Raw genomic sequence first — 12,685 nt, forward strand, 5'->3', positions numbered from 1 at the left:
TCAAACATTCAGATAATATTTAAATAAAAGGGATAAAAACGCAAGACAAACATCAAGCAAGTATATACCTCAGTTACAGTCATGTTTTGAGTACATGTATAAATGATATAAAATGACATAGAGAATCTGTTGTACCGAATGTCTAAGATTAAATAGAGTATGACTATTACATTCAGTATTACAAAAAGAATTTTTGTCTTGTGAATGGCAGAATGTAGTAGCAAATCTGTATCAATATTCTCTGATTTTTTTAAAGATAACATACAAGTTCCACATATTTGGTTCAATATTAAATTTGGTACAATATCTACAAATATTTCTTTTTGAATGCTAAACAACATATTAAAACAATAATATGTACGAAAATAGCAGCCTGGTTGATTATGGTATTTATTTCCATATATAAAGATTTACACATTGTGATTGCAATGAAGAAAAAAATATTCCTCTTAACAATATATTAATAATAACTTTTCTATATCATTATATCTCACAAAATTCCATTTGCCTATCGCCTGTTTTTATGGCTAAATATAAAATTGTTTATGCAACCTTCTAAACATTGGTTTTATTCAGTCAGAGTTAAACGACAAGTTCAATTGAAACTGAAGGTCCACTGACAGAGAGAAGTATGGATAACGGCTGTCACAGCTATACCACAGATTGGTAGTGTCATCAGCAATTAATGTCAATTTCCCTTTAAAGTCCCGTTAAGTCAGTAGTCAGTACCGGGCAAGACATATTGCTGTGCTATCTCATTTCGAATTATACTCAAGCCATCGTATTATATTTAGAGCGGAAATTTATACGTTTATAATATACGTCTTTGACATCTTGAAACTGGGTCATAAACAGAAAGTTCATAAAACTTAAAATCATTAATACGGCCAAAACTACTAGGCTAGAATGTTAATATAGATTAAATTCTAATCCTCATTTCTGTCTTATAAAATTGACGCATAATATAAAAATATAGACATATAATAATGACTGCTTGCCATTTGCCTGTATTTACCAAATCTGTCTTCAGTAAGGTCTGTTTTTAAAATTTTTTAAGAGTGGTAACATATCTCATATGCAGTTCATCAAAAAAGCATTTGGTAATTTTAAGCAACCCATGAAGGGTATGACTTAAAGCAGTTTAAATCTGTCGAGTTAAAGTCTTTGAAAAATTCTTAGAACATTGAAAGACAGGAATTACTAAACAACTACTTTTTTTGAGTTGAATAAGTGCTCAGGGGCAAGAAGTGTGTTTTGTCTACAAACATATTCACCAATTCTCTGTTGTCAAGTTTACACACATTTTCAATAGAGGAATTTTTCAGCTATATATAAACAAATAATAATATTAATTTAGCTTATTGGCATAAGATTTTGAATTAAAAATAAAAAGTAGAAATTTATATATCTTATTCTAGGCACAAAAATAACATCTTCAAGTCAAAAAAAAATTTTAAAAAAAATTATTAACTTTTACAAAAAAACATAAAACTTTAAACTAAATACACAAAAAATTATAACATCTCTTATTCCTAAAACCGCTTCTAAAAAATTTGGAAAGGCCATTTTGACATTCGGCATTTGTGAAGTTCTGTGTTTAGTCTTTAGTTTTTAGTTGAAAAAGGTAAAAGGTATCATTTGAGTATTTTTGTGAACTGTTACGATGGTAAAAACTTGTGCCGTACCATGGGAAACGGCGATTCAAGCCGATCTTTTCACAAGTTAGAGAATCATAGAAATAAATATAAATAAAAACTTATTAAGAAGTCCATAATAATTATAAAATATGTAATTTCCATAAAAATGCTTTTTATTAGATAGATACCCTTACTCTAAAATACTACGTTAAAAAAACGCATAGAGAATTCATAAACGGGAATATTGTTTATAGTTTAAAGCATAATCTCTTATTAATAAATATTTATCATGTAAATATATTTTGACGACGTCACTGGCAAAGTTTCCTTGTGTCTGTGGAATTAACAATGCGATCGAGCGGCGTTGCGATGTTGTTGCCTTTTTCTCTAATATACGTGATATATTTAACGTTTAATATCAACTTACTTATACAGTAACTAAAAGTGTGAAAAAGTTACCAAATTGTATGATATTATAAATTGATTTTTTTCTATTTCTATATAAGTATTTGGCATCATTGCATCAGACATGTTGCAAGCAAACAAACTAGGCCATAGTTCCACGGCATGCTAATTTTAGCCATTAAATATTTTAATAAATAAACTTAAAAAAAAATTAATATAAACGAGGCTACACGGTAGGAACTTCCTTTACAGTTCAAACAATATGTTATGACCCCGTCACTTTGTTTTTTTTAATTAGACGCTTCTGCTTTTTACGATCCCCTACAGTACCTACGGTTTCTCTAATTTCAAAAATACATGTGTACGTACATATGCTTCAGCTTATTTTAGGGGTTTCCACTGGTGTAGCTTCGAATTTCAAAAGATCTTCAATAACGGACAAACAAATGTGCATTTCCATGGCAGTGCCAAAAAAATATTTTCAACAGCCAATTTTTTGTACCATCGAATAGTACGACTTAAAGCAGTATTATGGCTAGACATTTGGTCAGAAATATCAATTAAACTTCTTCCATTGTTGTAATCAATGATGGCTTTGGCTTTTGTGATTTGCTTTCCATGGGGTTTTTTAAATTTTTTAAAATTTTTTTTTTTCTTTTCCTGCACTGCTTCGGGGCCATGATAAGTAGATCATCACTTTTATCATGCCATTTTATGATGCATATTCCTCTCTCGTTCTCCTAAATTTAAAACAATTTTGTAAGCCACTGCCAATAGTGAATTTCGTTGATTTACCACCATATATTCCAAGTGTATCTGCCCAATGGAATAATCTGTCCGGGAATGGTACCATGGTCATCAATACAAAAAGTTTTGCCGGGAGTGTATATTTATTGGATATTTTGTTGTAAGTTAGTTACCTAATAGGGGCTAAATTTTATATATACCATCGTCTTCTGAATACAGATCTTTATTAGAAAAGTCAGTAATTTTTAATAAAAGCTCAAACCTGTTGCGAGTCATAACTGTGCGAGCAAAATCCATCTTCAAAATTAATTGTGTAGACCAATAATCCCTTTACTGTTCATTGAAACTATTCCAATATACTGCAGCAAACCAATAATTAAAATTACTTTGGGCTGGTCTGTTTTAATTAGTTGAACTTTTTCGGAAGGTGTATAAACAGCCATAGTGAAAAAAACACGAAAATAACGCTCAAAAATTATTAATGCAACGTGCAGTAACGCAGCAAAGTGAAGTCTGCTGACTCCCGGTTCAAAAAATAAAAACGAAAAATTCCGCCGCCTGCAAGCCGCAACCAAGCGGTGTTGCCATTATTTTGGGTAATACGTAGCTCACGATAACACGATCTGTATACGGGGTGTTAGTAAATAAGTGCGCAAAACTTCAGGAGGTGATTCGGCATGAAAAAATAATGACAGTTTACTGTATAAACGTATGTCCGCAAAATATGCTTCGTTTACTGAGATACGGGATGTTGAAGTTTTTCTTAAAAATTTGATGATTTATTTATTGCTCTGAAGCCGGTCGAGACGTGCAAATGAAATTTGGAGGGTTTTAAGAGGTAGTTATCGCGCAATTTTTGGCATGCAATTCAGAAGTTTATGTTCACCATTCGCGCGCACGGGTGATGATCTCAATTTTTTGACAAAAAAATGGTACGTCACTGAAATATTAAAAATAATTTTTGAATTTCTCGATCGATTTGTGACAAAAAACCTCTATCGCTTTTTTTTCGTATGTGGCACCGTTTTTATGCAAAAAAAAACAACTTGACGCGTATTTTTTATTTCTTTAACACATTATCTAATAGGCTACTGTCAACATTTATCTAATATTAAATATAAAACGTCAACATTCATATGCAAAATACGAAATGTCAAATTAGCGTTCCTTTACTATTAAGCTTTTAGTTGTTATTAATAAATAATTAATTTTTCTTTAAATGAAAAAATTTAAAATTGCCGAAGTAATGGAAATGATTGGCAAGGTCGAAGATTGTATGCCAAATTGTATCCAGGATGTAGAGTACCCCGTCACCTGAAACAAGTACTCGAAAAATTGTCAACATATTGAATGTAAGCAACTTCACTGCATTCGAAATTCTTTAAAAAAATAATTTGTCTCTATTTCATATTCAACGTGTACAAGCTCTACTACCTAGAGACTTTTTTCAGCGTCTATTTTTTTGCCAATGGATTCTTCATCAAATCGCGCAAATTCCTAATTTTTTAAATGGTATTTTGTTTACTGACGAGGCTACTTTTGGAAGACATTGCATACGAAACTTCCATAACAATCACTTATGGGCTAAGGAGAATCCACATGGAATCTTTAAGGCTCATTTTTAGCATCAGTTTTCAGTAAATGTATGGCTTGGATTAATTGACGATCATTTATTCGGCCGATATTTCCTCCCACAATGCCTAACAGGAGAATCTTACCTTAATTTCTTACAGGAAAAGTTACCTGTTCTCTTTGAAGAAATTCCTCTACAGCTGAGGCAACAGTTATGGTTTATGCATGATGGTTCACCAGCCCATTTTAGTATCAATGTACGTAGTCACTTAGATACAGCATTTCCAAATCGTTGGATAGGTAGGGGAGGTACAGAATATTGGCCTGCTCGATCACCAGATTTAAATCCTCTTGATTTTTGCATTTGGAGTTTTCTTAGCCATTAGTTCAATCCATTCCCATCAAAAATGTTGATGACCTGATGAGTCGAATTATAGCCGGTTGAGATAATAAGAAATACATTAGGAATATTTACGAGAATCAATGAGGCGAAGAGTTGAATCTTGTGTATCGTCTGAGGGAGGTCAATTTGGACACTTCTTTTAGCTTTGCGCCTATTTAAAATTTTAGTATAGTTATATTCTATTATTTTTTTGGTTTAATGTTGTATTAGATAGTTCTTAATAATGTATTAAAAAAATGAAAAATACGCGTCAAGATGTTTTTTTTGCATAAAAATGGCGCCACATACGAAAAAAGGGTGAGAGGTTTTATGTCACAAATTGAACAAGGAATTCAAAAATTATTTTTAATTTAAAATATATCAGTGGCGTATCATTTTTTTCTTTGAAAAAATTGAGATCATTACTTAAATTCTTCAAATATGATTTGCATGTCTCGACCGGTTTTAGAGCAATAAGTAAATCGTCTATTTTTAAGAAAAACTTTAACACCCTGTATCTCGAAAAACGAAGCATTTGCGGACATACGTTTATATAGCCAACTGTCATTATTTTTTCATGCAAAATTACCCCTTTAAAGTTTGTCGCACTTATTTATTAACACCCTGTATATGCTATCCAATGGGTATATATGACTCTGGTTAGCATCTCTGGTCCTTCATTAAATATTTTTGAACATTTTTTTATGCATCAAGTTGAGTGGCAAGTACTTTTAGTAAGACCCACAGAAACATTTATTATCTTAAGGCCAGGTAAAGGTTTATTGACCAACATTAAAACATAAATAGTAGTAATGACTTTTATCCTCTAGCTCTTGAGCCCCCGTGCATTTCATACCTTTTATATTTTCACTTAATAATTTTTAAATTCACGTAAAGCTTATATTTTCTCCAATGCGAGTACATGCTTGCTATTTATAAACGCCTATAAATTGTAAAAAGATAGAACTCTTTTTATGGCTATTTTCGGTTATCTTATCTTAACGGAGGCTAATAATTAATCCGTTTATGTGACAAAGCATACATAGAAAGTTTAAGCAGAGAAATATATAACTACTATTTTATCTTGAACTTAATCAGTAATAGCGTTCTTGCATGTATTAGATCGTTCGTGTTAACTTGCCATAAAAGTTCCAGGCTTTAAAATAGTGGCAAAATAATTTGGGCTACTAACAAACGTTTTTAACAATTAACGTATTGTTCTTTAGTAGTGCCTTAGCGGAAAGCCGTAATTCTTCGTATTCGTAGCCTCATAAATACAATTTTTTTTAATCTTTAATAAATTTTACCAGTAAGAAAATACCAACAAATAAAATTAAAAAGTTTACTTTTTTTTAATTTATGGTTTATCTTTCTCCACCCAAGTTTACCCAATAAATTTTACTTTCTTTACTTTTATTTTAACTTAACTGCAAATCTAATGTAGTATGCCATAGTTATTTGACGGTTTTAACAATTGTAATTACAGGTCTCAAAAAAACAATTCTATATATAATATTAATAATAATAATAATGCCCATAATATATCAGTATGTCATACCCAACAACATACATAGCAAGAATCAGAAAACTGTACTCCGGAACATGTCTAGATAACCTTAAACAGAAGTGATCTATTTTTAAGGTATATAAAAAGGTATACATTTAGTAATAAAAGAAAACAAGATCATTTACTTTTTGAACGCTTAGAGAAGCAATTTTATCGAGAGCTTAACGACATAGTTCCAACTAACACTGCCATTAGCATTTACCCCATTAAGGAAAACATCGAGAAGTTCTAAGGCACTCAATTAAAAATTTCTAATAACTGCAACCTCAACACTGAATGGCTGGATAAAGAATGAGTAAAGTGTCCAACATATAATCAAATGGCATTTTTACCATTTTCAGTTGACGAAGTCGCTAACGTCATAAAAAACTAGATGATTGGAAAGCTCCACGTCCACATCACGTTCAAAATTACTGGATTAAGAAATTGTGGTCAACACATCAACTGACCGACTTTTTAAACGATGTGCTTATCCTCAGAATTTTCCAAATTTTTTAAGAGACGGCACCACTTACCTCCTGTCACTTAAAATTCGGTTAAATATCGGCCAATAACACGCTTACCTTGACTCTATAAACTAATGACATCTTGCATTACAAAACGTATTTACAGACATTGTGACCAGAATAGCATCATAGCGGCTCAACAGACAGGATGTACCAGAAGTGCTATGGGGTGTAACGAACAGCTAATTATCGACTCCGTTGTTTGCAATTAGGCATTTAACAACAAGAGAAACCTTTTTGTAGCATACATTGACAACTAAAAAGCTTTTGATGCAGTTCCACATAAATGTATTATTAATGTAATTAAATTGTACAAAATAGATAACCACATAATTTCCTTTTTAGAATGCACTATGGCATCTTGGGAAACATCAATAAAACTCCAGATGCCTAATGGTAACTCTAATGAAACTAATATGATTTCTGTTAGTAGAACTATATTCCAGGGAAATTCCTTAAGTTCAGTTTGGTTCTGCCTTCTCATGAACCCACTCTCTAGCTAACTCAATTCAACTAGGAACGGATTTAGCCTTAAAAGGATAATAGAGAACTAATAAGAGTAAACCATCTACTTTATATGGATGATTTAAAAATTGTTGCGGCAATACGAAATTAACTAGAACTGATGCTTAAAATAGTGGAAAATTATGCTGAACTGTGAACATTATTAAGGATAATCTACAATCAGATGACTTTTAGAAAACGGTCAGATAATTAATGCTATGGATGAAGAAGAATCCTACAATTATGTAGAAATAAAGCAGGCACAAAGAACAGACTAGAGAACTATAAAGAATGAGCTGGCTACTAAATACATTACAAGAATGCGACGACTTCTTAAAAAAACAAGTCTGAATAGCTGAAACTTATTTAATGCTATTAATACATTTTATGGAATCAGTTCAACTAACTTACTCTTTTGGTATTATAGGATGGATAAAAATGGACATCGAAAACTTGCAAAGAAAGACTAGAACACTCTTAATGAAAGCCAATAAGCGTCATCCGCGCAGTGCCGTAAAACGAACGTGTCGACATATGGGAGGAAGAGGAATGACCAACATAGAGAAGCAGCTGACTAAGCCAATTAGTAACTTGCGTTCCCCAACAGTTTTTTCCCGAAAGTAAAGGGTTTCTTGTGGCTATCCAAGATCAAGTAATACCAACATGAAATTATGTAAAGTTTGTCCTATGTGACCCGACGGTACAAAGTGACAGATGTAGGGAAGACCGGGGGCAATTGAAACAATTTCCAACTATTTATTTTTTTCTTTCAGAGAAAATCATATTTACAGCTAAAAAACTTTTTACAAGGACATTTATTAATTCCTTGTATATTTTAAATCAGGTTATTTTACTAATTATATAATGCCTGTAAGATATTAAAGGAAACATATACCCTTGTATATTGTTTCAATTGTCCCGGAGACGGGGACTGTTTAAACACATACCAGGGACAGTTGACACACCATTAAGAATAAACAAAATATATATTTTAATACTAAAATAACATTCAATTTAGAAATACAAAGAAAAAAACATTGATACATATAATTTTTACACTTAAATAAAACCAAATTTTTTATTCAAAAGTTTAAAACAACATAATAATTATCCTAATGCTGAAATAAAGATAAATTAGCAAAGTAGAATATTTATTCTGCCATGCAGTTATGACAGACATACAAATCTTCTTGACGAGTGCATTCTACATGTGACCATTGGTGGCAATCAATGCATTGCACCCATTTTTCCCCTGAACGGCTATTTCTATACGATTCCAAACATACTAGACAAAAACAGTCTTCATTGTCACAGCTGCTATCGTCCTGACTATTCTGTTGACGAGTTTTTTTGGACACTAGTGTTTTTGATGTATTTTTTGGATCACTAATTTTTTTTTTCACTTTCTTCTTTTTTTTTGCTTCATATTCTTGTTGAATAGCATCTTTTTCTGTAGTGTCCGTATAAATGGTGGATTTTCTACTTTTGCGTTTCCCTGTAGCTTTCTTTTGGTAACGGCCTTATTAGCAAAGGTGAAAACACATCCAAAGAGAGGTTAGAGGCTAACTGGACACTTGTAGATGCAACTGGAGGCGGGGTGCTTGGTGGCTCTAACGAAACAGTTCCGCTCATTGACGCTCTTGAAGAGTTAGAATTTACTAATTTTGGAAAAGAATCAGTGCTGCTTAAATCTTTATTCTCTCTTGAACGTACTGCCTGGACTTCTTGGGGGATATTTAACTGCAAATTTTCGGGAGCTAGTCTGTCAGTTACATATGATGGAGGCAAAATCTAAAGCCGTAAAAATATCTCGATTAGACGGCCATATACCCGTGCACTGAAATCCAGCAACAATGTTAGATTGTGTTAAAACCATAGAGAGACTCTGTTTAACGATGCTGGGGATGTCATAAATTGTCATCGTTTTTCCTGGGTTGTTTCTCATCCAAGAATCGCAAGTTGAATTTACAGCTTTTTTAAATATACCATAAATCGATCGATCCAAAGGTTGTAGTTCATGTGAACAGTGTACGTGTGTAGTGGACTGTATTATTATAATGACACTATTTTTATTTGTTTTTAAAATAGTTATATTATTTTAATTAACAAATAATGAAATGAACTGATTGCACGCTTGGCGTGTCGTAATGAGATCAAGATTGTCTGTCTTCTGTCACCTCCTGAGGACCGTAATTGACGTGTGGTCTTCGACCATAGTAGTGGATAGAAGTAGCGCAAGCCACAACATGTCCCCCGCCTTGAAAGGATGGGCTTTCAACATGGGAGTGGGCAGAGTCTAACAATGGCCCTACTGATTATCCCGTCCATAGTCTTGATTGAAGCCACTCTATTTACGTTGTCTTTTCCGCGAACGAGTTTTAAAACACGTTCCAAACGCCACTTCATGGGTGGTAGATTACTGTCTTTAACCAAAACTAAATATCCCAGTTCAAGGTTACCCTTGTTAGTTTTCCATTTTCGCCTCTGTTGCAACTCATTTATATATTCCCGATGCCAACGATTCCAAAACTGCTCCTGAACCTTTTGCACCAATTGATATTGGGAAAGTCAGTTGTCCGGCAAATGCATCATAGAAGGTTGTGCTATCGTCATTGCTGATCTTCCGATGAGGAAATGTGCGGGGGTTAGAGGGGATAAATCATTGGGATCGGAACTCAGAGGGAAAAGTGGTCGGGAATTAAGTACTGCTTCGATGCGCGCAACTAAAGTTTGCAGATCGAACAGAAATAATGTATATGAACCGACTATTCTCTTAAAATGATGTTTGAAGCTCTTTACTCCCGCCTCCCAAATACCACCAAAATGAGGTGAATTGGCTGGGTAAAATGCCATTTTATGCCCAAGTTTTGAATGGATTCAGAAATATGATTGCTATTTATGCATAAAAAATTACCCATGGCTTGGAGATCTTTATTAGCCCTAACAAAGTTTGATCCGTTATCTGAGAAAACTTCTAAGGGTCGTCCATGTTTACTAATAAATCGGGTAAATGCTTGCAAAAAATTCTCAGAGCTAAGTGAAAAAACCAATTATAAATGTATACCACGTATACTTAAGCATACGAATACAGCAACCCAACTCTTTAAGATCTTACATCCGCTTCCACGTCGGTCCTTTACCAGGAAAGGACCTGCATAATCAACCCCTACTTTTATAAAGGGCAATGCTTGTTGCACTCTTGCTGCGGGTAGATCGCCCATTATTGGTTGAATGGATTGAGGATTGAGGATCTACAGCTTTTTACGCAGTTGTGAACTATTTTACGTGCAAGATTACGTCCTGCAATGGGCCAAAAGTTCTCTCGCACATGTGACAACAATAATTGTAGTCCTGCATGTAATAAACGTTCATGCTCGTAGCGCATAATTAATTTAGTTAAAACATGACTTGAAGAGAGCACTATAGGATATTTTTTCGAAAATGAATATTCTGAGTTGGACAGCCGCCCTCCAACTCTCAAAATTTCTTGCTCGTCTATAAAAGAAAGCAAGCTAAGTATATTACTTGTTTTTGGAAGCTGATGCTTAGAAGATAAAATTCGAATTTCATCTGGAAAAGATTCCTATTAGGACAATTTGATTAACTTGTTAAAAGCATAATTTATTTCGTCTAAGGAAAGATACGAATACTGCCGTTTATGTTTAGGTGTTCTTGCGTTATTTACAAACCTAAAAATATATGCTGTGACACGTTTATTCTTGTCAAGTTTAAAAATCGTTCAAAAGGAAATGAATGCGTTCTTGTTTTTGTTATAAGGACACATTGTCGCATTTCCGGTAAATTGTTTGTAAGAAAATTGATATTAATTGGCCATTCATGTTCACTTAAAAATAGCCATTTTGGTCCGTGCCACCAAAGATCTGAAATTATTAATTGCTTAGGTTCCAAATCGCGTGAGACAAGATCCGCTGGTTCTCCTGGGATCCTATATGATTCCAAGTAAATTCACTAGTGAGTTTCTGAATTTCCGTAACGCGATTATCAACAAATTGTTTTAACAAATTTGGAGACGTCTTTAACCATGCTAAGACGATTGCGGAATTGACTAGCAATAAACCTTATTAATATTTATATCAATAGATGCTAAGACTTTAGTAAGAAGCTGAGCTAGAATTAATGCTCCGCATAACTCCAATCTCGGTATCGTCAAAGACTTAAGAGAAGCTACTTTAGACTTGATACCGTCATTGTTTTTCGATAAAATGTATATACAGGCCCCATAACTGGCCTCGTATGCATCTGCAAAACCATATAGAGCAATAAAATTTGGATTTTGACAAGTTACCTTTCGTTTGATCATTAGTCTGTCCAGCGTGTTTAAGCAGTTTGATTGCCATTTACGTAATCCAAATCCACGTTTTAGTAAAACCTTGTAAATGGTATTAACGACATATTCTGCTTCTTCTTGTGAATCTACGCACGTCAGTAAGTCATCCACGTACATGTCTTCCTTAATAATTTTAGCAATTTTTGGATGTTCATTCTTGCATTCCATTGCTACTTGATATAAGGAACGTATTGCTAGGAATGACCCCGCGGTAGTGCCGTAAGTCACCGTATTCAATTGGTAAGTTTTAATAGGTTCATTTGGATTCGATCGCCAAACTATTTTTTGCAAGTTTCGTTCCTTAGGATTTATTAATACCTGCCTGTATATCATTTTGATGTCACCTGAGAGTACAATGGCTCGCATTCTGAAGCGCAATAAGATTGATAATAAGTCAGATTGAATTATTGGACTGGTCATTTGTAAACTATTCAATGATAGCCCCGTTGTCGAGGGCGCTGAAGCATCAAATACTACGCGTAGTTTACTTGTACTACTTGTTTCTTTAATTACTCCATGATGAGGTAAATAATATTCTGGCTTACCATTATCTAAATTATCTTCTGTTTCTGTCATGTGACCCAATTGTTCATACTCTTGTAAAAAGTCAACATATAATGTTCGCAACTTCTCATTGGATAAGAGCTTTCTTTCTAAACTGAGAAAACGTTTGATTGCTAAGTCACGAGTACCTCCAAGCTTCTTTGGCGAATCTTTAAGAGGTAAAGACACTATAAATCTTCCGTCCGTTGAGTACTCTAACGTATCAATAAAATGTTTTTCGCATAAGGCTTCCTCATTCGAAAGAGGTTTTTTGTTTGAGATTTCCTCTAGCTCCCAAAACTTAGTTAGCTGATTTTGCAGTAAAACGTTTTTACTGAGATTACATATCGTAAAATCTTTAACAAACGTTAAAGGTCCAGACACTATCCATCCTATTTTAGTATTTTGCAGGATAGGGCCCTGGTTTCCAAGCTCTTGTTTTCTGGAGGTTAAGAGATTCCAAAAAACGTCGGC

The 12,685-nt window shown here is 33.5% G+C and overlaps 1 long non-coding RNA gene across 1 annotated transcript in view; it reads right to left on the bottom strand.

The window, feature by feature from the left end:
- Nucleotides 1-4,250: 4,250 nt before the first annotated feature.
- LOC126741680 (uncharacterized) overlaps nucleotides 4,251-12,685 on the bottom strand; it is a 126,993-nt gene continuing 118,558 nt past the window's right edge. The window contains exon 3 of the long non-coding RNA XR_007662281.1: nucleotides 4,251-4,395. This is a non-coding gene — a long non-coding RNA (uncharacterized LOC126741680). The remainder of the gene's footprint in view (nucleotides 4,396-12,685) is intronic.

Source organism: Anthonomus grandis, chromosome 10 (genome assembly GCF_022605725.1).
Source record: "Anthonomus grandis grandis chromosome 10, icAntGran1.3, whole genome shotgun sequence".
Taxonomy (NCBI): Eukaryota; Metazoa; Arthropoda; class Insecta; order Coleoptera; family Curculionidae; genus Anthonomus; species Anthonomus grandis.